This window comes from Pleurodeles waltl, chromosome 4_2, assembly GCF_031143425.1.
Source record: "Pleurodeles waltl isolate 20211129_DDA chromosome 4_2, aPleWal1.hap1.20221129, whole genome shotgun sequence".
Lineage (NCBI taxonomy): Eukaryota > Metazoa > Chordata > Amphibia > Caudata > Salamandridae > Pleurodeles > Pleurodeles waltl.
In genome coordinates, this window is record NC_090443.1 from 351,856,892 (window position 1) to 351,884,671 (window position 27,780).

Below are 27,780 nucleotides of genomic sequence, written 5' to 3' on the forward strand. Positions count from 1 at the left end.
AAAGCAAAAGCACACATTGCCATATTAGCTCCTGGCACTGAACAAAACTGCTTTGTGTGCTGATATGCTCCTTGTGAAAGAGCAGGTTGCTGCCACTCACAGTGAGTGAGAGATAGAATTTTAATATGAACAATAGACCTTGGTTAATGCCAGACCTAATTAGGGTTTGAATTATTAAAGAAAGCCACAAAAGTGCACCCATTGTATATTTGGTTGCATTAGTGCAGATTTCCATATTTCAATTTACAGAAGTAGACCAGGAAATCATACTCCTAGAAAATATTTGTGGACTGTATTTTAGCACGACTAAATATGCGTGTGTAGATTTGCTATTGCGAAAATCTGTTGAGCATTTGGAAGTTCACTCTCTTTCTAACCACTTTTTTCCAACACTGGAAGAACCTTCACTTGAGCCCTTGTCAGGAGTAAATTTTCAACCCTTCTCAATATGGGAAAAGATGAGAGAAGACCTGGCAAAAACACTTAAAACATGCAAGTTAGTAGGTTTGGACAGATTCAAAAGGGCATTCCAACCCTTGAACTTTTGCTTACCGCTACCTCCAGCACCAGTATGTTGAGCTGCTGCAATGTGGCAAACTAAGGAATTGCTAGTATTCAAGCCCTATTGTAGCATTAGCCCTGGCTTAATTAGAGAGGCTAATATCAGAGCTCTAATGTAGTAAGATTGCTGCCATAATTTGTTTCAGCATGCACCGAAGGGACAAGTAGATTTTTTTACAGGACAAGTAGATGTATGAAGCAGTCTGTCCCATGGACAAGTAGATATTTTATTAAGTTCACCACCCCTGCAGAGGTTTTGACACTTGGCCTCTGGGAGCCATATCTTGGTCACTCTAAAGATTAAGGGCCAGATGTATCATTAATTCCAATAGCGATTACCAAATTGCGATTTTCTGAGAATCACAATTAATTAATCTCTATTGGAATGTATGAAACTCCAGGAGTTTCATATAGCGATTCACAAGGGCTCGTAAATGAACCTACCTGATTAATATTCATGCAGTAGGTCGCGATTTGCGACCCATTGCTAATGGCTACAATCACAGGGATGATGGCCTGCTGGGCTCAGCAGACCACCATGTCTGTGACTGCTTTTTAAAAAAGCATTTTTTTTTTTTTAATGCAGCCCATTTTCATTAAAGAAAAAGGGATGTGTTTAAAAAAGAAAATTGAAATGTTTTCTTTTCATTTTTTAAGAGTAAGCAGTGGCCCGTGCGACCACTACCTGCTCTGAAAAAATGTTTTCACATGCATTCACAAAGGGGAAGGGGTTTGCGAATGGGTTACCACCAATGTGAAACTGGTGGTAACTGCGATTGTTTTGCGACCGCATTCACCGTGACAAAACAGTTATACATACCTCTGTGATTCAGTATTAGGAAGGGACACCCTTGACATGCTTCTTCCTAATACCGATCAGTATGTAGTCACAAATCCAATTTGCGATTCAGTAACAAAGTACTGAATCGCAACTAGGACTTGATACATACCAAAATGCCTTTTCGCAATCGCAAAAATGTTTGATACATCTGGCCCTTAGATCTGAATTCCACTGCCCTATGGCAGACAGGACTGAAATTTAGGAAAGACATCTGTGGTTCAAAGGGGAACGCTCTTAACATCCCCAACTTCAAAGGCACACTACAGAATAACTACTGCTGTCACACTGCTAGAGATATGCTTGAGGGGACACAGGACCGGAGACACTGGACTGTGTAGTGCACACTGCCAGAGGAATCTGTTGTGGGCGAGTAGTAATTACTGCCCTTGGATGGGAATGTGTACCCTTCGTGAATAGTCGCTGGCCTGGGCTGACTGCCTGCTTCTGTGTGGCACCCTGAAGTGTGCTCTCCAAGGACTTGTTGGCTTGCCCCCTGCTCTCTGGTGGATGTCTGAGGGACATCTAAGACCTCCCGCGAGGGACCTACACCTTCTGCCTGTGACACCTGGAGAGTGGTGCCATCTTAAGTGCCCACATCGTCTGCTGGATTCCACCTGGTAGTGGCAGGGTGAGCGTGGAAACAAGTATTGTGCTTGGAGAGCAGATTGCCTGGTGCAGAGTCCTAAAGGAATTGCCCGTATTCCAGGAGTGTGGCCCTGCATCATGGGGCCTTGGCACGCATAAGCGTCTTGTAGGTGGTGAACAGATGTACCAGTTGCAGGACCCCACGTGGCCTGCATCGTCAACTGTGCCGCATTTAGTTTGTATGACACGCTGACTGTATGCTCATTGCTTGCGGTGTCTGATTCATAGGTAGTGGTCTTTGGAGGTGGGGTGCAGCCATAGCAGTGCCCCATTCTACCTTGTGTGGCACCACTGAACTTGCGCCTGTGAATGTGTCTGGCATTGTCTGGGTGACTCAAGTCCTCACACCCCAGACGTTGTGCCTCATTTCTAGGGAGGTACGGAATTGGGAACTTTTCATTTGTGTGACCGTAACTGTCTGGTGTGACTCAAGTCATCACGCACCAGACGTTGTGCCTCATTTTCAAGGAGACACAGCATTGGTAACTCTTTGTGTGCGTGACCGGAACTGTCTGGTGCGACTCAAGTCATTGCGCATCAGACGTTGTGCCTCATTTCCAAGGAGGTGCTAAATTTGCTGCTCTGCACTGTGTGTAATTGGAGTTGTCTGGTGAAACTCAAGTGCTCGCGCACCAGATGCCTTGCCTCATTGCCAGGGAGGCGCAGGGGAGCAAATTCATGTTCCGGAGTGCTCGGATTGCCTGGGTGTGACATTGTTCAATGTTTGTTCTGTGTGGCGCCACATCCTTCTGAAAGACTCCCCTCCTTCATATCTTACTCATTGATTGCTCCTTTTGATGCACTCAGTGCAGAGGACCAACTGCCATCTCCTCACCTGGCCCTGACAACTCCTAGATGCCAGGTTGTATTGACAAAATGGGCTTGGGTGGTGAGAGTAAGTGAGTGGGCTACAGAACGCTTCTGAGAGTGATCGGAAGCAGGTCCCAAGACGTGGAGACCCCCTTTATGCTTTGCAGAACTGGCATATGCCTGGTGGCACATTGGGGCGACCTTTGATTAACTTTCAGAGGGATGGCCAAACCTCCATATGTACAGCTGCCTGAAACTGCCTGTTGTCTATCCTCCCACCTTTTTCCCCAGGACCCTGAATAAGTGTGACTCTGGCCAAGATCGACCTAGTGTCTGGAGAAGGGAAAGGTTTCCTTCAGCTTCAGTCCATTGGGGGTGGGTTAGTTGAGGTTAGCTGAAGAGTGGAGGAGGGTGTGGGCCTCGGGTTCTGTGAGTACAATATCTATTGACCTGCCAGATATCAGTACACCATATTGGAGTGCTGTGTGTGTGTGTGTGTGTGTGTGAGTGCGTGCCATACGAACCTGTCTGATATCTATAGCACTGGGTATCGGTGCTGAGTGAGTGCGTGAGAGTGACCTCCTGTGATCACAACACTGCACGGCGGTATTGCCCTACACATTGATTCTTGATAAAAGTGTATGGACATTGATTTTACCTGTGCCGGCTCCGTCCCACAAAGCTTTTTAAAAGCGATATTATTACCTATGTAGACACATTGCCGCTATCGTTGTGAACCAGGGTGCACCCTATAACTGTGTGGGATTGAATTAGAGTAATTTGGTGGGTCTTGTGCTGACAATGTTTTCACCATATGAGGGTCCTAGGGGTAAAGTAGGATCTTTCTTAAAGTGTGCATATTACTGATGTCATATTAACTTGGTTGGGCCTAGAACTGCTAGTGATATTTCCAAATGTCATTTATGCCCAGAGATACATGAAGTTTATGTTGTGTTAACTAATGTGTGTTGAACACAAACTTTCTTTGCAAACACCTCTTGTGAAGTCGCTTTTGTGATGCTCAATGCATTTGTTGTGTGAAAGTATTGTGCCCATGCTTGACATATTGCCCTGTGATAAGCACCCAAGGGTGAGCTCAGGTTATACAGTGAGTGTAATCACCCACCCCTGTCAGGAGTGATAGGTTCTGCCTGGGTAGGGCCTTGCCTCAGCCAACCAGAGTTTGCCGCCTCCAACATTGGCATTGCATTTCAATTGATTGGCAGTCATCCAGTGAAACACGAGTAAAAGGCATTTTTTCACAGCCTTTTACACTATCTCCTCTCCCTTTCCACAGGTAAACAACATTTGCGTATCATCAGCAATGAAATCACCTTGGCCCCTAAGGCCCCAGCTAGCATGGCTAAGGGAGTAAGATAGACATTAAATAAAGTGGAGCTGACCCACTTACAATCCATGTGTTTTTGAAGACAAGTGGGACATCCAAAGTTCCTGACCTCTCCATTCCAAGAAAGAGGCCAGCAACTTCCAGGTCATTCCACCAATCCCAATTGATTGGAGGTGGGTTAGCAACCTTGAATGAGGGAATGTCTTGAAGGCCGCTCATAGAGCTAAGATGATCAAGACGGCCTTCTCCCCACTGTCTAAGGGGCATTTAATGTGCTCAGTAGCCTCTGTCAACGATGTCTCAGTACTAAAATTGGGTCTGAACCCAAACTGGCTCAGGTGCAGTAGATGATTAGTTTGAAGATATTGTGAGAGTTGCTAGTTTACAAATTTCTTCAATACCTTAGAAAGAGCAGGCAACAAGGATATTGATCTGTAGTTTGATTGCACATTGGGATCAGCCGAAGGTTTTGTAAGCAAGGTCAACATTTTGGCTTGCTTCCATTTCACGGAAACAATTACTTTAAACAACAAGGCATTGAGCACTTTTCTAACCATAGGGTTAATAGTTGATGCCCCTAGTGCAAGTAAGCCAGGTGGGCACGGGTCAGATGGTGACCCTGATTTTAGACCTTTAATAGCAGCAAGCAAACCCGAAAAGAAATAGGGAGGAAATTGCATTCTCTATGGTAGTCTTACTGCTACATGCTACTACTGGTGGACTATCTCTAATCTGCGAGTCTAATAGAAGGCTTGCTTGATTAGTTGTAATTTTTTTCTGAAAAAATGAGGCCAGCTGGTCACACCATTCAGCTGAGAGCCGATGTCCTCTAATGGAGGCCTTGGGCTCGTGAACATTTTAACCGTTCTAAACAAAAAAATCTCTGGACTTGTTGCCTGACTCTTTAATTGTTTTTGCTAGTGTTACTTCTGCTTTGTATTTTAGTGCCGCCTTATAGATACCTTTTTCATTGATATTGCATTTATTTCGCCATTGCCTCTCTAACATTTTACAGTGCTTCTTCTCATTCCAAAGATTCTCCTTAAACCAAGGGGCAGATGGCTTAGTTCTAAACATGTGCATGCAGAAACCGGTGTAAGTTCATTAGTTGTCTTGTGGATTCACTCCTCCAGTCAACTGACTCATTCTATTTCTGCTATCCCTGACAGAGAGGGAAAGCTCTCTTCGAGTAGTATGATTGAGGTCCAATGGTTGAATTTTATGAAATACTCTTGTTGTAGCTTGGGCTCTCTCCAATTTGAATGGTGCTCTTGCAGTTTTTAGCCAGCTGAACTTGATCACATAATGATCCGTCCATACCAATGGCAGAGGTTTATCTAGGTGCATCTTGATATTAAAAAGATATTTGTCCAAGATATGACCTTCCTGAAGTGTTGAGCTGAACAGATGTTGGTTAAGCCCTAAGGAAGACATTGGGCCTCATTACACCTTTGGCAGTCCCACTACGGTACCACCAAAGCTGAGGGGAGGATGCCACTGTCATACCGGTGGCATCTGCATCCCTGTCGTATGACAATGTTCCTGCTGGGAAGACCAATAGGAACTTTGTACTGCAATGTTTCTGCAGGGCTGACTGGTGGGAACAGTGCTACGGAAAGGAGCCGAGGCCAATACTGTAGCAACCCAGCACCCTCCAAATGAGCACTGTCTGCAAAGCAGACAGTGCTCATTCTGACAATACTGGCCAGTGGGGCCTCTCTACTGCCCATGCTTTTCGCATGGGCAGAGCCCCCTTGTGGTCCCTTCCACTGCCCATGCCATTGGCATGGGCAGTGCAGGAATCCCCTTGGGGCCCTCAGCAATGGCTTACCACCAGCCTTTCCATGGCTGGTTCCCCACCATGGAAAGGCTGGTGATAAGTGGTTTTGTGATCAGCATAGCAGTGCTGAGTTCAGTGCCGCCGTGGCTGAGTCAAACCACAACTGCTGTCAGCCCATCTGGAACAGTGTTCCAGGTGGTGACGATGATCCCCTGGCGGTCTGACTGTCAAGACCGTAATGTGGCGGTCGGACCGCCTGGAGTGTGGCGTTCCCATTGTCACTGCAAGTCCGGCTGTCATTGGCACGCCAGACTCGTAATGATCCCTGTAGTGTCTAAAAGTGTAACCACCTCATTATCTGCTGTTTTATCCATGTGGAGATTAAAGTCTCCCAAAACTATAAAATGAGCATACCTAAGGGTCCAGGAAGCAAGGGCAGTGCCCAATGATCTAAGAAAAGGTCTCACATATTCATGTGGTCTGTAGCTAAATGCTCCTGCTACAGATTGATGGGGGAAAAGGGAGAAACCTAACCCTTCTGCACCTTCCAGTTTCTCAGGAGGGATGGGCGTGCAATCAAGCTCATTTTTATGCACCATTGTAACCTCCTGCTTTGCCCTTGAGTCAGTCTTTCCTGAGGATTTTGTAACATCTATGGACAATTTCCATTATAATGTATTAGAGAATTCTGTTACAACAATATCGTGTGTTTTTGCAGCGAGCAACAATATGTGCAGAATATTCCATCTTTCTTGTCCCCTTTATTTGAGTGGTTGCCATTGCCTTTATCTCAACTGACCAGAAACAAAGGGGTACACTTTTTTCCCTAGAACAAGAGTTATATCACAATTCAAACAAGTGTTCCACTAGCAAGAAAACATTTAAGGGAAAGCTATGATAACGAGACATTGAAATTGCATTGACATGCCATGTAGGCCAATTATTCCCTTCCAAGAAAAGAATTACATGCACCATATTGCTAACATTGTAAATGTATATTTTTCAAAACTGTTTTTGAAGAAAAAGGATGTGATGCAAAAGACAGCTCAGTGAACAACTGCTAATCAGTGAACCATAATCCCCATAACAATAACATATATATTCACAATATACAAATAATGCACCAGGCTCCCAATACCCTTCAGATTACTTAATTCAGGGATTAAAACCAAAGATAATAATGGATAAGAGTGTGTATTCAATAATAAATATTAGGGGTGGGCGAAAGATCTAGTTGACGTTTCAACCCCCTAATTAGGATGAATTCTCAAGGTTCATCACCAGGACAAAAAAAAAAGTAGACACCAGACCTGAAATTTTCATGAAAGAAAACCCATCCACATTTCTTTCTGTATAATCTATGATGAGGTAACTGCAGGCTGAACAGATGCACGTGTCATCCACGTCAATGTTCAGAAACCAGCCCCGGGATAGAATAAATCAGTTCCCAATGGAAGGGTACATGGGTGGAAACAGCACACCGGGAGGTGGAACCGCCTCATCCACTTCAGTATTTATAAACAGGGTGCTGGAATTTTCTCCTACCCCAACGTGTCTTATCTGTGTCCATGTTCTAAGCAAAAACTGGGAAGTAAGTAATACCCTCCTCCCAACACAGCTCGTCCCATCTACATCAGTGCGCTTAGATGAAAATCAGGAAATTTATCTTTGTCTCAGCTGAGGAGTTTGGTGCCCAGTAACAATGAGGGCAAGCAAAGCCATCCTTCAGTGTGAGAGGGTAACAGTGCGGAGGGAGTGCATTGAAACCTAGAGGCCAAACTGAACAATGCATCATGTCCATAGATTACATGTGGCCTACCTTCTGTAGAGTCATAAGCAGAGTAGCTGGCCGCTTCCGGGACACTGACGGGCACAAACGAGCTTGCCTTATGTGTGCCTTCAGTGCACCAGCGGTGTGCCGGCTGAGAGCATCTGCGCAGCGTCTCTGATTGAATACATGTGGGCCAAAAACTAGAGTGTGCACGGCCAAAATGGCACCTCTCGCTGTCCCAACGAAGGAAAAAAGCTTGATTTCAATTGCAAACAGTAGTTCTTAGCTGCTCCCACCATCCTTTAAAAAACACACAAGTCCAGGGGCTCGTCCTACTCTGGCCCTGGAAACTACGCCAGGTACAATAATTTCCGCATTTGACTCTCAGGATAGAAAGGACGAGCAGACACATGCTCTCAAGGAAGGTATGTGGGGTGCTCAAGCTCAGCATCCAATGATCCATCAACAGACACAATTCCAATGAACAGTTCAGTGCTTGTGTTTTCAAAGAAAGAGAGTACTTTTACTCATACTGTTGTACTAAATATTACACAATACAAATTGTCATATAATTTACTGTCCTAGATGTGATTTGTATCCAAGGTGGAGCACTTCCAATCCCTTCTCTAATGCCTTCCAGCTGACTCTCTAGCCACTAGGTTGCCTCCTTGTGAAATCCGATAATTAGTTTGGAACAAGTGTATTTACAGCCTTTTTTAATTCCACAGTCAAATGTGTACTCAGTTTCCAGTCTTCTCAACTCAGTGTAGTGGGTTGGCAGTCCTTATTCTTCTTTCAGCAGCTTAATAGAGTCTCAGGAGTCTATCATGGGGAGTTCAGTGAGTAGCAAGCCGGCCGCCTACGTCTTTTCATCATCCCAGCCTCTGCTACTTCATGCCGCGTGCTGGCAAGTGAGCAGAGCAGGAAGAGGCAGTTTCAGATGCTTACTGTGAAGTGGCCCCATCTGGTCTATTACTGATGTAGCCCTATTAGGGCAAACATTGGTTGTGGAAGTTGTGGTCCTGATCAGACCAAAGGTAGATGCCTCCCAGGCTGGGCCTACAATGATCATGGCAGCTGTAGCCATATCTCGACCTAAGGTCATCACAGTAGTTATAGCCACTGTCCAGGCCCATGATGACCACAGGAGTTTCAGTCCCTCATCTTGTAAAGCAATGACCACTGCAGCTGCAGCCCTGACTGGTCCTACAATGGCAATGGAAGTTGCAGTTTCTGGACTGCCCCTTGACAAATGGTACAGTTCTAACCCACCTTGCCCTTGGGTGGTCAGATCCTTCTTGATGTGCCTGAGCTACTGGGGACATGCTGACCCTCTCTTTCCTGGACAGTCTCTCCTCCTGCATGGTCAGGCCAGCTATTTCCTTCTCTTACCAGGCAGGGTCTCATCTAGGTGTTTTAGGAAAATCCAAAGCTTCTCCAGGAGAAAGTACAGACTGAAGGTGACGTCCCCTTATCCCTGGGTGACTGGCTGTAATGCAGACACCAACCATCATTGCATAGCAGTGCTTTGAGACCCCTATGGAACACTCCCTTGCCATGTTCATGAAAGAACTGAAACAGGAAGAAAGTGGGGTGACTGGGTCCCACTTTAAGTACAACTTCTAGGGAGGAGATATGTGTTCGCTGTCCACTGAATTGTAGGACTGGTTTAGGGTGGTTCTTCTTCCAGATATCCCCAATAGGCTGCTCCTTAGACACAGTCTTTGGCCTAGATTTGATGTAAGGCAATGCTATAGCAAAGGTGCTGTGCTGCCTTCTGTCAAAGGGAGAAAGAAGAAATGTATCATATCTACTAAGATATGGTGCATTTTTTCCCAATGCTGGTGCACTTTTGGCATCTATGCGCTAACGTGCACACCCCTACGTCATAGTGCAGGGGTGTGTTCTCTGAAGCATAGGGTTTGTACTGGAAAGTGTCCCTTCTAGTACAAAAACTATGCTTTGAGATTTTTCCCACTTTGTAGGTGTGCTCTACAGTGCAGCACACATTAAAAGTTGGAAAAACAAGAATAAATGAAAACATTTCTCCTCGTTACGCCTACCCTGAAGGGGGGCATGATTTTGGCATAAACACCTGTTTATCAATATTTTTAGATATGGAGTTGCATCATAGCACATAGGTGGTTTTATGGGAACACCCATGCACCACGTGAAACCACCACAAAGTAATGCAAAGCAGAGCAGAGCAGAGAATAGCACAACTTTGCGTTAATTTGGGATACTATTCAATGCAATCCTGATAGGCATTGGATGGTAAATCTCACTCTGCTGTGCTTTTGTCTCAAAACCATTGCAAACCTGGTACAAAGCCTTAGTAAATCTGGACTTCTGTGTAGAATAGCACCGGGGCAATCCCCTTCCTGGCAACAGAAGCACAATGAGGTGGGTGATGTCTGAACCTGGCCTATCGGAGTAATCAGGAGCAGGCCTCCCCTAGAGGTGTTTTGACAACATATTACATAAAAAATATAGTGATATATAAATATCATGTCAAGAATCTCGGAATGTTGAAAATATCGTCAACAGGAACATCGAAGGTAAAAATATTGATTTATGTGTTTTTTAATATGGTTGCAAAAATAATTGCTTTACAAAATCTTGTTTTGTATAATATTGTTTGTGAGTGTTATTTTATATGCCATGTATTGTAGGTTGTTTGCTCTTATATGTTTATTATTTGTTTTATTTGTGTTTTTAGCAAGATCATTTATTGATTATGAAATTTTTGAAATTTGTCTTTTTAGTTGTAATAATGTATAACAATAATGGATTTATATTTTTTTCAGAAGTGGAATATTGAGTATTTAGGGGACATCTTTGGGGAGATTTTTAAAAAGTGGATATTTTAATATATTAAATTGGTATTGTAAATGTTCCCAAAAATATTTTGTTACATTGATATATATTTATAAAAATGATGTAACATTAATTGAAATATATATTAATTATATTAAATGTAAAAACAAGCATTTTATTGTAAAAATTAAAACACATATTTAAATTACAAAAATTGTGTTAAGGTTAAAAATATATTAAAAATTACATATAACTAAGTAAAGTAATTTATATTTTTTCATTAAGAATTTAAAATCTTTAATCTTGTGAAAAAATATATAAAGAAAATATTTCAACATTTTTTATGTTGAACATTATAAAGTCACTGTAAAAGTATATATTTTAAAATGTTTATTTTAAAAATTGGTTTAAAATATTTTTTAATTTGACAATTATGAATTTTGGATTGTGATTTTATTTTTTAATTTTACGGTTTCAAGTTTAGGAATGGTGGTACATATTTCAAAAATATATTGACTATTAATAGTGATAAAAACATTCTTTTATATGTAAAAGTTTAAATATGAATATATAAGTTTGTAGTTTTGGTTAGTGTGTTTTTAAGTAAATTTGAGCTTATTTTATAGATTAAAATGATGTGTGAGGATGGAAAATTGATTGTGTATATACAATATTTAGTCTGTAGCACCTTGTATAAAATGTTTTAGATTGCAGTGGAAATTTCAACCCTTTAGGATCCAACACATTACAGAAATTGGGTTACATAGGAGTGGGAATAATGCATTTCACCCCTTTTAGTGTATAACAATTTCCCCAAGTTGGGTTAGATGAGAGTTTGAATAGTAAATGTCACCCTTTAGTGTCCAATACAGTCTCCAAATTGGTATAGATTGGAGGTGGAATAGTAAGATCACTCTTTTAGAGTCCAACACCTTCCCCAAGTTGTTTTAGATTATAGTGGGAATAGTAAATGTTACTCCATTTTAATGTCCAACACCTCACCACAGTTGGGATAGATTGGTGTGGCAACAGTAAATGCCACCCCTTTAGTGCCCAATGTCTTCTCCAAATTGGTGTAGATTGGAGTGGGGTTAGAAAATGCCACCCCTTTAGGGTCTAACACTTTTTAAACTATGGTTTATATTGGAGTAGGAACAGTAAAAGTCACCATTTTAGTGTTCACCATGTTCCCCAAATTAGTTTAGATTGTAGTGTGAAAAATAAATGTCACCCTTTAGTATCCAACATCGTCTTTAAATTAGTTTAGATTGCAGTGGGGGTAGTAAATGTCACAATTATAGTGACCAGCACCTTCTGAAAATTGGTATAGATTGGAGTGGGAAAAGTAAATGTCCCCCATTTCCTGTCCAACACCTTCTCCAAATTGGCATAGGTTGGAGTGGGGATAGTAAATGTTACCCTTTCAGTGTCTAACACTTTCCCGAAATTGGTACAGATTGTGTGGGAATAGTAAATGTCATCCCTTCAGTGTCCATCTGCTTCGCTAAATTGTTTTACTTTGGGGATGGAATAGTAAATGCCACACTTTTCGTGTCCAACAATTTCCCCAGATTGGTATAGTAGAGTGCGAATAGTAAATGTCACCCCGTTAGTGTCCAACACTTTCTTCAAGGTAGTTTACTTTGGAGTGGGAATAGAAAATGTCACTCTTTTCTTATCCAACACCTTCTTGAAATTGGCTTAGATTGGAGTGGGATATTAAATGTCACCATTGTAGTGTTCAACACTGTTATATGTTGGGACTCTAGTTGGCAGTGGTTTGCACCCTGTCCAAGTAGGGATGCCCACACTTGAGTAAGAGAGACACACAGCTATGATAACCCCTGCTCACCTACTTGGTAGCTTGGCACGAGGAGCAGCCAGGCTTATCTTAGAGGCATTGTGTAAATTATTTGTACATACACACACACACACACACACACAGTAAAGACACTACAAAAAGGACTACACACAAGTTTAGAAAAATAGCCACTATTTATCAGAATAAAACAAGACCAAAATGACAAAAGTTCAACATACACAGGTAAAAATATCACTTTTTAAAGTTTTTAAATGAATCTTAATCCATATGAACCAATGGTTATATCTTTTTAGCACAAAGTTCCTGGGATGCGTCTAAAAAAAATGATGCCGGCTGCAAGGAAGGTGAGGCGCTGAAAAGCAAAGCAATGCAGCAGTTCCTTAATGCGCATGGGGGTGATGCATTGATTCTTTCCTCGTAGGAGAGGTGATGCGTCGGTTCCTTACTGGCGGAGGGGGTGATGCATCAATTTGTTCCTCGCACTAAAGGCAATGCATTAATTTCCAGACACACAGCCTAGGATCCTTACTGCAATGCGGGGTCATTGAGAAATTGACACCCTGGGAGCGGTGCATGGAAAATGTAGATGTGCTGTGTTGTTGGAGCCACGGTGAAAGAGGTGCTGCATCGATTCTGCAGCTGTGAGACAGGTCCTGTGTCAATTTTTCTGCCACAACTTGTCAGTGCATGGATTTTCTTCCTAAAGTCACTAGCTTACACTTCCAAGGGCCCAAGGACTAGACTTGGCACCACTTGGCAAGTCAAGACTCTCAGCAGAAGAGCCCGGACACTGGCAGATGAAGGTCCTCATTATGAACACGGCGGTGTTAAATGCTGTGTTCATGCTGGCGGTCATTTAACTGACCTCCAGCTTACCTGATGGCAGCATAAAGAACATTCTGCTGGGCCGGCGGGTGGAAACATTGTTTCTGCCCGCCGGCCCAGCTGAATGCATGGCCAGGACATTGCCGGTGGCTCCACATGGAGCCGCCGTCAATGCCTTTGTGCGGTGGGTGCAGCTGCGCGATGGGGCACTGCACAGGGGCCCCTGCACTGCCCATGCCAAGTGCATGGGCAGTGCAGGGGCCCCTAGGGGGGCCCCAGAGCACCCCTTCTGCCAGCCTTTTCCTGACAGGGGAACCCTCCAGGGAAAAGCTGGTGGCAAAAGGGATCATTATTCGAGGGGCAGTAGCCCTGCCCTGTCGGATAATGATTCCCTCCACCGTCAGGCTGCCTATCAGAGGCAACCTGGCGGTGGAGGAGGGCCGCCATGTGTTCTTTATATGGCGGTTCAGCCCACCATGCCGGTTGCGGTCTTTTCATCCGCCGCCGGCATGGCGGGCTGAACCGCCGGGGATCATAATGACCCCCGAAGTCTTTGATGTCCCTGAGACTTCTAACAGGAGGCAAGCAGGGCTCACCTCAGCTCCATTTGTGTGACTGTCTAGAGTGAATTCACAAACAGCCCAACTGTCATCCAGACCCAGATGTGCATTCCACAGCCAGGCAGAGGCACAGAATAGTTAATCAAGAAAACGCCCACTTTCTAAAAGTGGCATTTTCAAACTTACAATTTGAAAACTAACTTCACCAAAAGATGTATTTTCGAACTGTGAGTTCAAAGACCCCAAAGTCCAGATCTCTATCTGCTCCCAATGGGAAATTACACTTACAAAATATTTCAAAGCAATCCCAATGTTACCCCATGGGAGAGATAGGCCTTGCAATAGTGAAAAACAAATTTAGCTGTATTTCACTGTGAGGACATGTAAAACACGCTAGTACATGTCCTACCTTTTATAGACACTGCACCCTGCCCATAGATCTGCCGTGAGCCTATCTTAGGGGTGACGTACATGTAGTAAAAAGGCAAAGGTTAGGGCATGGCAAGTGGATGCACTTGCAGATCGACCTGGCAGTAAAAAACAGCACAAACAGACACTGAAGTGGCAGGTCTGAGACATGTTTACAGGGTTACTCATGTGGGTGGCACAATCAGTGCTGCAGGCCCACTAGAAGCATTTGATTCACAGGCCCTGGGCACACACTGCGCACTGGTTTAGGGACGTACTGGTAAATCAGTCATCTCAATCATGTATAAACCAATCACCAATACCATTTAAACAGAGAGCACTTGCACTTTAGCACTTTTCAACAGTGGTAAAGTGCCCTGAGTCCTAAAGCCAGCAAAAACTAAATAGATCACACAGTCAAAATAGGAAGTCAGAGGTAAAAGCTTTGGGGATATCTCTGCAAAAAGGGCCATTTCCATTGAACACCTGTTCCAAATTGGGTTAGATTGGAATGGAAATGGTAAATGTCACCCATTTAGTGTATAATACCTTCCCCAATTTGGTTTAGGTTGGAGTGGAAATAGGAATGTAACCCATTAGTGTCTAACATTTTCTTCAAATTTGTATAGATTTTGGAGTGAGAATAGTAAATGTCACTCTTTTAGTGTCCTACACCTTCCCCAGATTGTTTCAGATTGGAGTGGGAATAGTAAATGTCATCCCGTTAGTGTCCAAAGCCTTCTCCAAGTTGGTATAAATTAGAAAATGAATAGTAAATGTCCCCCTTTAGTGTCCAACACTTCCTAAAATGGTTTGCTTTGGGGTGTGATTATTTAATTTTATAACTTTAGCGTGAAATCCTTTGTTAGATTGTATTTGTATATGGTATAAGCAGTTTGTTTTATTTAATTAGTATTGTTGGTGTTCAAAAATATATCAGAAAATAGTTTTATGTTTATATAATAAATATTATTATTACGACATATTTTTATAGAATAAAGATGTAACACATTTTTCTCATTGTATTTACGTTTCCAAAGTTTGATGAATATTCTTACATTTTTAAACATATACATTTCAACTTAAAAAGACACATGTATCTATATATTGCCAACCTGGAATGAAAAAATCAACCCCTGACACATATTTTGCTATCATTATTACTCTTCAGTCTTCAGAGAGGTTTACCTTTGTCCAGACACAATGGAGCACCCAGTATAAGTTAAAACAATAGTGGTTCAGGCGTAGAGTGATTCATTTATATACATTTTTGCAAAATCATGTTAACATAACGTTTATCAGTATGTATTAAATAATTGTGCATGTTTTACAAAACTATTTAATTTATAATTTTAATTTTTCAAATTTTTTACAACATTTTTTAATGTTTTGCTTGTTTACTAATTTTTAACTTTTTAATACATTTATTCAACATTTAACATTCAACATTTTACATTATTTTACATTAATTTCTATGGTGAGATCGTCTTTTTTTAGTTTCATTTAACAGCCATTTTTCTTCTATTTTGAGGTCTATTTGTGTCATTATTCATCCTTTTTACAGGATCCAGGTCACATGAAGGTGCTGCTGTTCATTGGACCAGGTGAGTCTTTTTTAAGACTTCTTAAGGGTTTTGAGGGTGGGGGTATAGGGGGAGGTCTAAAGGTTAGTTATAGTGTTGTTTGTGGGTTTTTGTACATTTAGTTGTATTTATAGTAGGGTTTTCACTAGTGTGTAGTGTGGGGTTTTTGCACTCTGTTTTAGTAATGTATCATTATGTTATGTTACATTATGTTTTGCTACATGTTTTATGATGATTAAGTGTAATGTATATGTATTTTTCGGAATGTAAAGTGTTTTGTGGGTGGGATTTCTTGTTTACTTTACACATTTTTCTCTATGAACATGTCCTATGGGCATTGGGAGTTACCATTTATTTTAGGAAATCCATTTTGGTTTATTATAAACCAATATTTTTTACTTTGATTTCCTGTTTTTTTTATTTCCAGGAGTGTTTATTTTTTTAACATATTTTGTTGGTAGAAAGGGCTTTATATTAAAAATTGTAGGTGATAGCTACCTCTATGTCAGGGACATATGCTAGTTCTATCATTTTTTATTTCAAAGGCAAAGTGTCTGTCTTTAGCCTCTTCAACACCTAGTGCAGACTGTTGGAGACTTCTTCATAGGCTTTTATTCAAATCATAGTAACAGCCTTGTATGGCTGTTTAGGGGAAACTTCATAAAAAGATGTGAAACATGGCTTGTGAAAATTCTATGATTATATTTTTTCTGGGTAGCATTTTTTTGTTTTATGTTTAATGTATTTTAAGAGGTTACAGTGAGTGCTAGTTTGTTTACTGGACAGTAGGGCATATTTAAAAAGGATATTACCTTTGATATTCACCATGTATGGGACACATTTTTAATGTCCCATCCATCATCCAGGTTTGACGATGGCATAGTTTTAGTGAGATACCTGCTTTAGAGATAAATAGGATTTATTTATCATTGTTTAGGTTGTCATATAAAAGGAAAGGTTCCTCGTTATGTGTCATTGTTAAATATTAAGGTATTTGTGTGCCATGGTATCTTCTAGGGGCAGGAGGAGTATCACTGGTGGCTTTTTTAGTTTGGCAATTAAAGGTCTTAAAGGGGGTATGTGGTAGTTGGCCTGTGATGTGTTACGGGACTTTAGGTAGAATATCTTTTAGGATTTTGGTTGTGGGTTTCTGTGTGGTAGTGCTTACCTTTCTTAAATTCTGCAATATCTCCCTTACTTCTATTTCTGTCACATTTGGGAGGTGGTTGTTTGGGTTATACACTCATCTTGTGCACTTTTCTGTCCATGACCTTAACTTGGTTGCAGGTGTAACCCATTTATGAATTAGTAAATGCTTTCCTTTCAGGGTTGTTATATATTTGGCTCAATTTTTCATTGTATCTGGAAATAGTGAAAAAGTATAAATACATATTTTCGAAAAGTTTATACGCTTGTTATTTACACATAAAATTAGGCAACTACTTCTATTTGTTATATTTATAAGTATGTTTTTTTAAAAATGTTTCACATTGTTTTGCACCTTTTACATTCGAGGTATTGTAATGTGAAGCAGGTGATTTCTTTACTGTTCGAAGTAAAATAGTTTAATTTTAAATGGTTTATTTGCTGGTAGTTTGTAGAGGTTGAGATCATTATGTTTATTTTAACTCGCTTTAGGGGTGAGTTTGTATTTTGAATAATTTGTGTATACTTACTTTGTTAAATCTTTTTGCAGGTTTGTAATAGTTGTTTTTCTGGCATCTTATCACTTTTTGAAGTTGTAGTGTTTTCTTTCAGAAGGTACATGTAAAAAGATAGAAATTAGAGAGTGTTGTCAATTATTTGCTATTTTACATTTTTTACTTTATTTATGAGTAAGTTTTAGTTTAAATATAAGTTTTACTTAAATTGTTTGTCTGATTTAATTGGTTAGGTTCACTTATAGTTTGATTTTATTCGTTAGTTTAATTTTTTGTTTGAATTTCTTTTTCAGCTATGTCCTTTTATGGTAAATGCTAATGCATGTTTTATTGATAATGTTTGATATATAGTTAGATAATTTTGAATATAATTTCATATATATATATATATATATATATATATATATATATATATATATATATATATATATATATGTTGCTATAGAAATGTTTGTAGTTAATGTAAATTGTTTTTGTTATATTGTTCTGAACTTAGGTATATATTTTATTGGGGTGAATTGTAGATATTTTGGTGATATCATATTTTTAATTGAAACATAAAATTTTTTTTATTTTTCTTTTAATTTATTATTTTGATTTTTAATGTATTATTTTAAAGAATTGTTTTATGTAAAAAGTGCTTTTTCTATATGATAATGTCATTATTTTAGTGATATTATTGTAGTCAATTTTGTTTGAATCAATATGTTTGGCATATTATATGTTTGTTTAAAGGTGACATTAATTTTGTTTCTGATTTTATTTTTTATATCAGTAAAAACTGATATTTATATTCACAATATTTGTTTTCTCAATATTTGTGGTTTTATTAGTTAAGCAAAGGAAGGTGATATTTTTGCTAACGATATTCATATTTTGATATTGTATACAAGAATATTATGCCAGATATCCCATCTAGCAACATCCTCAACTCTCATAGACTTCAGTCTGTGGAACTTCACATAGTAGGGGATGTGGCTGAACCTCTGGGCGCATGATTAGATTAGGCTGATGTTATGACCAAAATGAAAGTCAGGATAACAGATACACATGAAGTCGAGCACTCAGGCCAAGGTAGCATGCCTGCATAGCATGCAAGGGACATTCCTGTCATAGCTCAGTTCCACCATTCTTCACCGTACCCCCTCTTCAGCTTTATGTTTTAATTTTATGTTTTTATAGTGTGGCACTGACCATTGGCATGGGTGACAGAGCACTTACCGTATTGTAAAAACTTATTTAAAACACCACCAAATTTAAATTAAGAAGGAGATTTACTTACAAAGGAGAAATGTGTTACAAAGCAGGTAAAAAGAGCTCCTATATTGTTGTATAGCTATTGTAGCCATATTTTAGACACATTATTTTAGCAAACTAGGCCTGTTGTTGTGCACTTTATCCCAGTTACATTTTGTTCAGCATTGCTTTATTTTTCTAGCATTAGCCACATTTGCATGGTTTATTTTCTCTATTTATTTGTTTCTTTGCCTAGGAAAGCATCAAGTTCTTTGCACTGCACTCTGTACTTTCCTCAAGGCTACAGTCAGATAGGGTTGCCAGCAAAAGTGATACACTGTGTCTCCAACATTCACATAAACATAAACATTCTTACGTGGGAACCTTTTCTTAGAATATCAACTGTTTTATTAGAAAAACACTTCTTTGTCCCATACACGTTAGAGGAAGATTCCAGCCGGATGACCACAATTGCATGCTGATTGCTGAATGTCTTCGCTACAGCTGCTTGCTTAGACTGCAGAATCCCTGGCCTACATGGGGACCGTGTCTTTTTAGACAACAGGCTTCCTTGCTCAGGTATGAGGAATTATGTCTTCCGAGGGGGGAAACCTGAAGGGCGGAATAGGGTTGATCACTCTGTGCTCTAACATGGCATCGGTAGGAAAAATATACATATCATTCCTAGTGACAGTATGCTGAGACTCTTTGTGCTTCACACTCCTTGTCACAACTTTGCTTTTAGTGTGTTTTATCATCCTCGTTATTGCAATAGATGCCATTTTATCTAAGATGCAGTTACTTCAATAAACCCTTATTGAACTATACTCTTCTTCTGTTGGTTTTTGTCTGTGTGAGACCAATGTATCCAAGAGAAACGGACGAGATTGGATCGACCACAAGTCACCTGAGGAGTCCTTCCTGTCATGCGCCCGGTTGCCACAATCATCCCTGTGTTTGGGCAGAGATGAGGCGCAGCTAGTTAGCCAGAAAACCCGAATTAGGCCAACAGGTGTAACATGGTGTGGAATTGTACTCAGCACCCCGCAATTCAGGTGATTCTGCCACCCAAATCCAGCAGCCTCATTAGGATAATGAGAGCCTACGTTACATGGTGCTACCAACGTTTGGTCAGGCAATAATTTTCGGATCCTCCTAAGTATCTCTGTCTCACTATGGCTAAAGGCACCTCAATACTATATATGGAGACGTCTGTGGTATTGAGGATTTTCTCTTCAGCTAAGTAGGTAGTACCTAACTAAAAGGATTAATCCACACTTGGTGTCCTTATCTCTGAACAAACACCTTTACCATTATCATGACGAACCCGCAACAGGTAGCGATTGCAGTAAACATGCAACCACACTTCACAGCACATTTATTGACAAATGGCCTTACAGGCCGGGGGGCAGTCACATTTGTTGTGAGGCTCATCTGGCCTAGAGAACAGAAACATTTTATTCTTGGGTCACTTTTCCAGCAGTGGATGGGAACACAAATACATTTCCTCACTACACACCTGCAAACATACCTGCACAATACAGAGCTTATGCATATTTAGAAATACCTCTATCTTATCAAGAGCATAATAATTGGCTTGATGGCGCCCTACTACATACAATATTACACGTTAGGTTAGGTCCTTTGAGCAATGAGGGCCCGACCTGGCCTTTATTGGCCACATATATACTGCACCCTGATACAGAGCTCACTGCGATATACAGACTGTTAGTACAGTTTGTAATGTAAACATTTAATACAAATCCAGAACGTACTGCCCCAGGACATCCACATGCAGTTACACCAGGCATTAATCCCACAACTGTACATTCGATCATGGGTAAAGTACCCTCCTAGCAGGAGGAAATTCTGTTTTGGTTAGCTCAAAAATAAATGCACTGGAAGCAGTCTTTCCCCATACAAGTATTCAGGGCAAACATATAGTACTCACTACCACCAGGGCAGACGGACCAGCGGGCCAGATACAAGCATCTCCAACCCGGTGATCCACCCAATACCGCCGGCGGTATCAGGAGTCTCCTTTCTGCCAGGGATTTCGTGGCAGTAGCACCGCCATGAAATCCCTGGCAGAAAGGCTACTGGCGACAGGACTTTGCATTCCTGTTGCCGGTAGACAACCCCCTCACCCCTCATCAACCCAAGAGCCCGACCCCCCTTTCCTTACAACATTCCCTCCCCCCACCTCCCCGAGCCCCCAGAAACTCCCCGCTCCCAGTAGTGACCCCCCACATACCGCATACATGCTCCCACCCGCATGCACCCACAGACACGCACACCCTGACACTCACTCACAACACCCTTACACTCACATGTACACACACACACACAACACCCTCCAAAACCATACACACATACACTCACACATGCACAACCCCACTCACACACACACACTCACTACATTCACCCCATTGACACGTATACACACTCCATTTCCCCACCCCTTCCTTTTCCCAACATACATACTTACACAACCCCCACCCCTGTCTACATGCATGCACACATGCACCCCGACCCAGCATTCACATTCACCCAAATATGCATCGCCATCACCACATTTACACACAGACACACAGGCATGCACGCACAAACACTCCCTCTCCCCCATTCATGACATGCATACACACACTTACACACATCCATTCACGCACCCCACTCCCCTCCCTTGAGGAGGACACTTACCTTGTCCAACGAGGTGCTCCTCCCTGAGGGGACGGGACACGGCACTCCCACCACTGGTAGTGCCCCACCATCAGGACACCGCCAGGCCGTATTATAGGTCGTAGTACGGCTGGTGAAGTCCTTTTGGCGGGACGGGGCTGGGCTGGTGGTGGAACCACCTCTGCGCCTCCGACTGCCAGTACGACTACTGAACGATTTCTGCCCAAATTGTGTTGGAAATCCTTCAGTACTCATCATATGGCGGTCGGAAGACTGCAAGCACTGGTGGTCTTCTGATGCCTGTGGCTTCGGCGGTCTTAGGAAAAGACCGCCAAAGTCATAATGAGGGCCAGAATCTTAGAAATAGAGACAAAATAAAAATGCCTGACAGATATCAATATACTGATACACACCAATCTCGTTCCTTTCAGGACATAGCAAAATGCAGTGAGAGAGGTGGGTGGTCAGAGCAGCGAAAAGAGTATGTGAAACCAAAAAAGGACTCACAACGCTCAGCTGAAGTTTCTGTTAGGAAAGAAGAGAAACTTCCCCAACAAAAATCCCATTTCAAAACAAAAAAAGTGGCAGCAGTTGCAATACGATATGCCACCCAGAAAGAGGGCTTTACTGAAGAAAAAAAGTGGGTACTGGAAGTGCTAAACAGTACAGCAGAGGTCACAATAGTTCACTGGGATCTTCTAGAGCATCTGGGGGTGAAAGCAACTGATGACTTCTTACAAGCTGAGACTGTGGACATGCGTGTCTCCATGCCCGACAGGGAGTATAAAGTAACTATACAGTTAGAGGCAGCCATTGAACGCACAATCAACACTTCTTTAGGGACATGTCGTCACCATTTATGATATTTTACTGGCCAAAAAGGATTGGCTACCAGAATCTGTCCATGATCTCCCTTATGGAGAAGAGATTACTGAAAAATCTTTTTCACCCCTTGTTCCCAGAAAGCTCGTAGAGATTCACGCCATTAATTGGGCAGTGGCTCAGGCACCTGCGTTATTCTGCAACCCCGTAGAGTGGGATAAAGATTCTCCCTATCATTTAATGCCAATTAAATCCCAATGTCAACCTCAGCATCCAATAAAGCTTGAAGCTAAAGCACCCGTGAGGAAAATCCAGAGACAGTTAGAATACCAGGGCGTAATTGAACCCTATGTCTCACCAATGAACAATCCATTGTTCCCCATAGCTAAACTCAACCATTCATACAGAATAGTCTTAGACTACAGACATTTAAACAGTCACACATGCACATTTGCTATACAAAATACACACAGCACTTATGAACAATATAGTACAGAAACAATTCAAAACGACCCTGGAGATATCCAATGGGTTTTCTGCCAAAATATAGTACCTGAAAGTAGGGACTTAACAAGTTTCAGCGCTTTAGGCTCTGAGAAAACATTCTGTCGACCCCCACAAGGGTACAACAACAGTCCAGGACTGTTTTCAGCTCATGTTGCATCTATTTTACATGACATTGACCCTCAGGCGTTGTCCTACGTGGATAATATCTACCTTACAGATGACGACCTCATGCAACACATAAGACGGGTATCCCCCACATTGTTGTAGGATTTGCCCAAATAGGATACAAATTAAATGTAACTAAAGCAAAAATAGCCTTCCTCAGTGTCCTGTTTTTGGGATACAAGTTATCAGATGAAGGCAAGAGCCTGGCACCCCAAATTTTAGAAAATGTACACAACTGCGACCTCCTAACACCATCAAAAAGCTCCAGTCTTTATTGGGCTTTTAAAATTTTGTCAGAACGTATATTCCAGACTATGCACAATGCATTAAACCATTATATGACTTGATGTGTCCTGACGTTTCCAGTAAATACTGGAATGTTGAACACATATGCATTCTAAGAGCATTACAACAAGCCTTGCTTGCAACAAAACACCTACATCCAATAGACAATAAAAACACCTGGTCATCAGAGTAATTGCTGGTGCCATTAGTTTCACCTACATAACAATTAATGAGGGTGAGACTGTCCAAATAGCATACAAATGACATTTATACTCTACAGCAGAACAACGCTTTGCTCCCACTGAGAAAATTCTCACTGCTTTTCAGATGATTGTCATCAAAGAGAGACCTCTGGCCCAGGGGAAACTTATCAGTGTTGTATTCCCCCATACCGGCCCTTCAGTCTGTCACCAAAGCTAGCATTCCTAACACTAAAACATTACATCCACGTTGGATTCAATGGGCCACTGATGTTGACTATATTTTTGACTCAAAATTACAAGCTCAAGAAGTTTTTGCAATATGAACTTGAATACCAAGTTCCAGCAAACACCTTCCTTATTGAACAATATCAAACATTTATGTACACTGATTGTTCAGCCCAACCAGCAATAGGCACAAAACATCAATACTCTGCCGCTTGCGCAGTCATGAGTGGCTACATGAAGGAGGGTGAATGTAATCTACAACACACATACACGCAGACCTTAGGGGACTGCACGGCACAATTAGCAGAGCTGAAGGCTCTGGTGATGGCACTAGAACACACGGATCCTGAACAGCTGACGCTGATTGTCTGTGATTTGTATTATTGTGTCCAGTCCTTCAATGAATATCTGCATTACTGTCGCCAGAATGGGTTCAGAGATTTAAAAGGAAACACCATTAAACACAGACTTCTATGGGGGAAAGTAGCGGATCGGAAGGAAACGATACCTACTGTCCATGTTGTACATACGCTAGCACATCAGCCTTTTGGAATACACGTTGCAGGCAACACCTTGGCTGTTGAAGCAGTCAAATCAGCAGTAGCTACGGCTTCTGTTGCTGCAGTAACTCATTCTAGAACAGAGACCAGTGTTTCATCATCAAATTTTGTTCTAGAATGAGTTACTGCAGCAACAGAAGCTGTAGCTTTTCCTTAGTGAACATTTCCACTATACCAATACTTGATGGGTTAAAGTATTATTTGACATATATGGCCCGATGGAGGTCATTCAACTTCCGTATGTATTCAAACTTTCAATGAATGATTTAATTACACCGAAGTAGTTTCTGATGATTGGGATGTGGGATATGATGTCCGATTTGCTATATTTTACAGTTTTTGAAAATGAGGATGTGTATCAATCCAAAGAAAACTATGGAGCTATGTTCTATTATAATTATTATGGACATCATTTTATCCGCAGAGCAAGTACCCCAAAAACTATTTTTAATTATACACAGTGGAAACACGGTCTGACTCCACCAGTGGGGAGTTCCAAAATGTATATTGAAAAGTTTGCATATTTCTCTGGGCAGAATGTTAAAAATGCTGAGTCGTATTATTTTAAATTGCCAGTAATGGAAAGTCAACATGTTTTATTGACAGATCCAAAATTAATTTATTCTGATTCCTTTGTTTCTCTGTTAGCTATAGAAGGCTGTGATTATTGGTTGAAGTCAATAGACTTGAAAAGTTTTGGGGAACTAAAAATTGGCAAATAAGGGGAAAGGAAGCTTTATTTAAAGCATGCCTGATATATGTTCAAATGATATTTTTAAATGAAACTATACAACAGACAAGTTGTTTGACTTGGCTAACGTTAAGGAATTGAATGCGCCCAGCATTCCAGCCCATGCAAAATTCTATAAATGGCAAAAATATATAAATGCATCTGAAGAACAGCTCAAAGAATGGGTCCAGAATGGAAATGTAACACATCATTTGCACATCCTGGTGGATGGTAATTGTGGCCAGTAGACACCAATGCGTGCCATACACATTTTGTAAACTCCACAGGGGTTTTTAGAACAAATAGGCCGGACCCTCGCTATGTGTCCTCAGAACACTCAGGTATAGTGACAACATACGGGGTAAGGAAACCATGCCAGCAAGGGTTGAAACGTTCACTAGATGCTGTTAAAGAACACCTCAGTCTCCTGTCAAATGATAAAGATTTACAGGATTGCTTGTTAGGCCCTAGAAGACAACGCTGAAAGCGCTTCTTATCTGCAGTATGTAATGAGATCTGGAAAGTTTCTCAACAAGAAGCTGCTGCCCAGTTAAGGCAAACAGATCAGTAAAATTTACAGAAAGCATTAGCGGTTGTAGATAATGGTATTAATACCTTGTGTGACCGGATATAAACTTTAAATAATATTGTTTCTTCTGCAATAGACATAGTACAGAGTGAAATGTCATCTTTACACCATGGACAGAGTCAACTAAGGTCCATTATGCAGTTAGGTTGGTCACTACAAACATTGAAAGCAGGTTATGTTCCCTGACAACAGGTTAGCGCAAGGGATATATTTTCAACATTTAATTTAACGCGATAACAACAAATAATGGCTAAGAAGGAAGCAATTATGTCATGCTTAGCATCAAGAAATCAGAAAAGTTGCCTTTTACTGTGGCTGAAATACCATCTGCTGACTGGTTAATACACAGGTTTAATAATCTGCCTATTTCAACACTTCCATCCACATCCTGTTTCAAACACATTCCAGTAGGCAGATATGAAAGGCTGGGAAATAGCTACATACATGAGGTGTGGGAGATTCCCTTTTCGTACAAATGTTTCAATGGCATGAAAGAGGTCTTTCTTAGCGGCAGTGACTGTGAGACTTCTGTAAGCCATTCGATGGTTTGTAAGCAGCTGTCCTTTCACTGGCATGTAATGCCTCAGCAGCGAACTTGCCTTGCTATCTGAAGGGAGTTCTGGTCCTCTTTATTAGACCTGTGTTCCAGGTGCTCTCAAATGGTAGCTATGTGTTCTTTAATAGAGTTGTTGTGGAATGCAAGCCTGAATAGCTTATGTCATTTCAGTTTCCCAAATTGTCACTTGTTGTGGGAATGTCCTTTTTGTCCCTACTGAACAGAAGGAAGAAGCAGAGATTTGGCCTCATATTGCTACATCAGATATGAGTTTCGACAACTTGAGCAGACTCAAGGCTTTATTGTTTCACAAACCTTTTGCATTTACATCTGCGTGCAAGACCTATGCGCTTCAGGTTGCGAGGTCATCTGCAGAGATATAATCCCTTTTAAGTACAAACTTTCTGAGACTCTTTGGTGAACTTGTGGGACGAATATTTAATGCATCCAGTACGACTGAAATTGTGCTTTTATTTAAGGCTATTGGTTCTGGTTTCATTCACACCTTCTCCTCTATATTGCGCTTAGTACCTTCAGCCATTCACTCAACATTCGAGTGTTTTCGTGGGATTTCCGATTACTTTGGCTATAATAGGTGGCATCTTGCTGTTGGTATTTTTTCTGCGCAATGGCTGTCCCTTCACAACAAGCAGGACTGAAAGTGCTTCCACCAGTGCAACTGTGTCGTGAACGCACGATGCAGTATTTCAGAGCACCACTCCTGGAGCAACTGGAGTGTGACTGGTCTCTGTCACTCTGACCTGATTTGGATTGTGTGCAGCCCGAGGTTCAATGCCTTTAGTGCCCATTCGTATGTGCACTGAAAATCTGTCTTTCTACACAGCACTTACTTTCATTGGATGCTGATCTGTTGATGTTGCCGCTGAGGGTTCATTACCAGACAAGCACGTTGAGGGTGTGTTTGCAAGGGGAATCTGTCTATGAGTTGCTCTTTGTGGTTGATGCAACTCTTAACTCAACATTGGGCACAACATGGAATGCTGCTGCCTCAGCTAGAGTGCAGGCTTTGAAACACAAGTGATTTATGGTTTTCCTTAGCAACGATTTGGAAATTTTACCACCTGCCGAAGTGGAACATTTCCTGGCTTCAATTGTCCCAGAAGTAATTGGTGATTTTAGAAATGACATTGACTTTCCAATTTAGTTTTATTGGCGCCACTACCGATGTTTTAAATTGCCCATTTTTTTACTCCTGCTCAAGTTTCCTTTAACTTTTCATCGTTGATCTTTATGTTTATACGTTTTATAAATAGATCTTAGTAGCTTTTATTCATTTTAGGCTTTTGAATCACCTTTGTACCGGCAAGGGGAAGGGTGCTGTACAGTAATTTAAGCCATATTTTAGACACGTTATTTTAGCAAACTAGGCCTGTCGTTGTGCACTTTAGCCCAGTTACATTTTATTCAGCACTGCTTTATTTTTCTCGCATTAGCCACATTTGCGGTGTTTTATTGTCTCTGTCTATTTGTTCCTTTGCCTAGGAAAGCATCATGTTATTAGCATTGCAAACTGTGCTTTCCTCAAGGCTGCAGTCAGATAGGGTTGTCGGCAAAAGTGGTACGCTGTGTCTCCAACATCCACAGAAGCATACACATTCTTAAATGGGGACCTTTTCTTAGAATATCAACTGTTTTGTTATAAAAACACTTCTTTGTCCCATACACGTTAGAGGGAGATTCCAGCCAGATGACCACAACTGTATACTCATTGCTGAATGTCTTCGCTACAGTTGCTTGCTTAGACTGCCAAATCCCTGGCCTACATGGGGA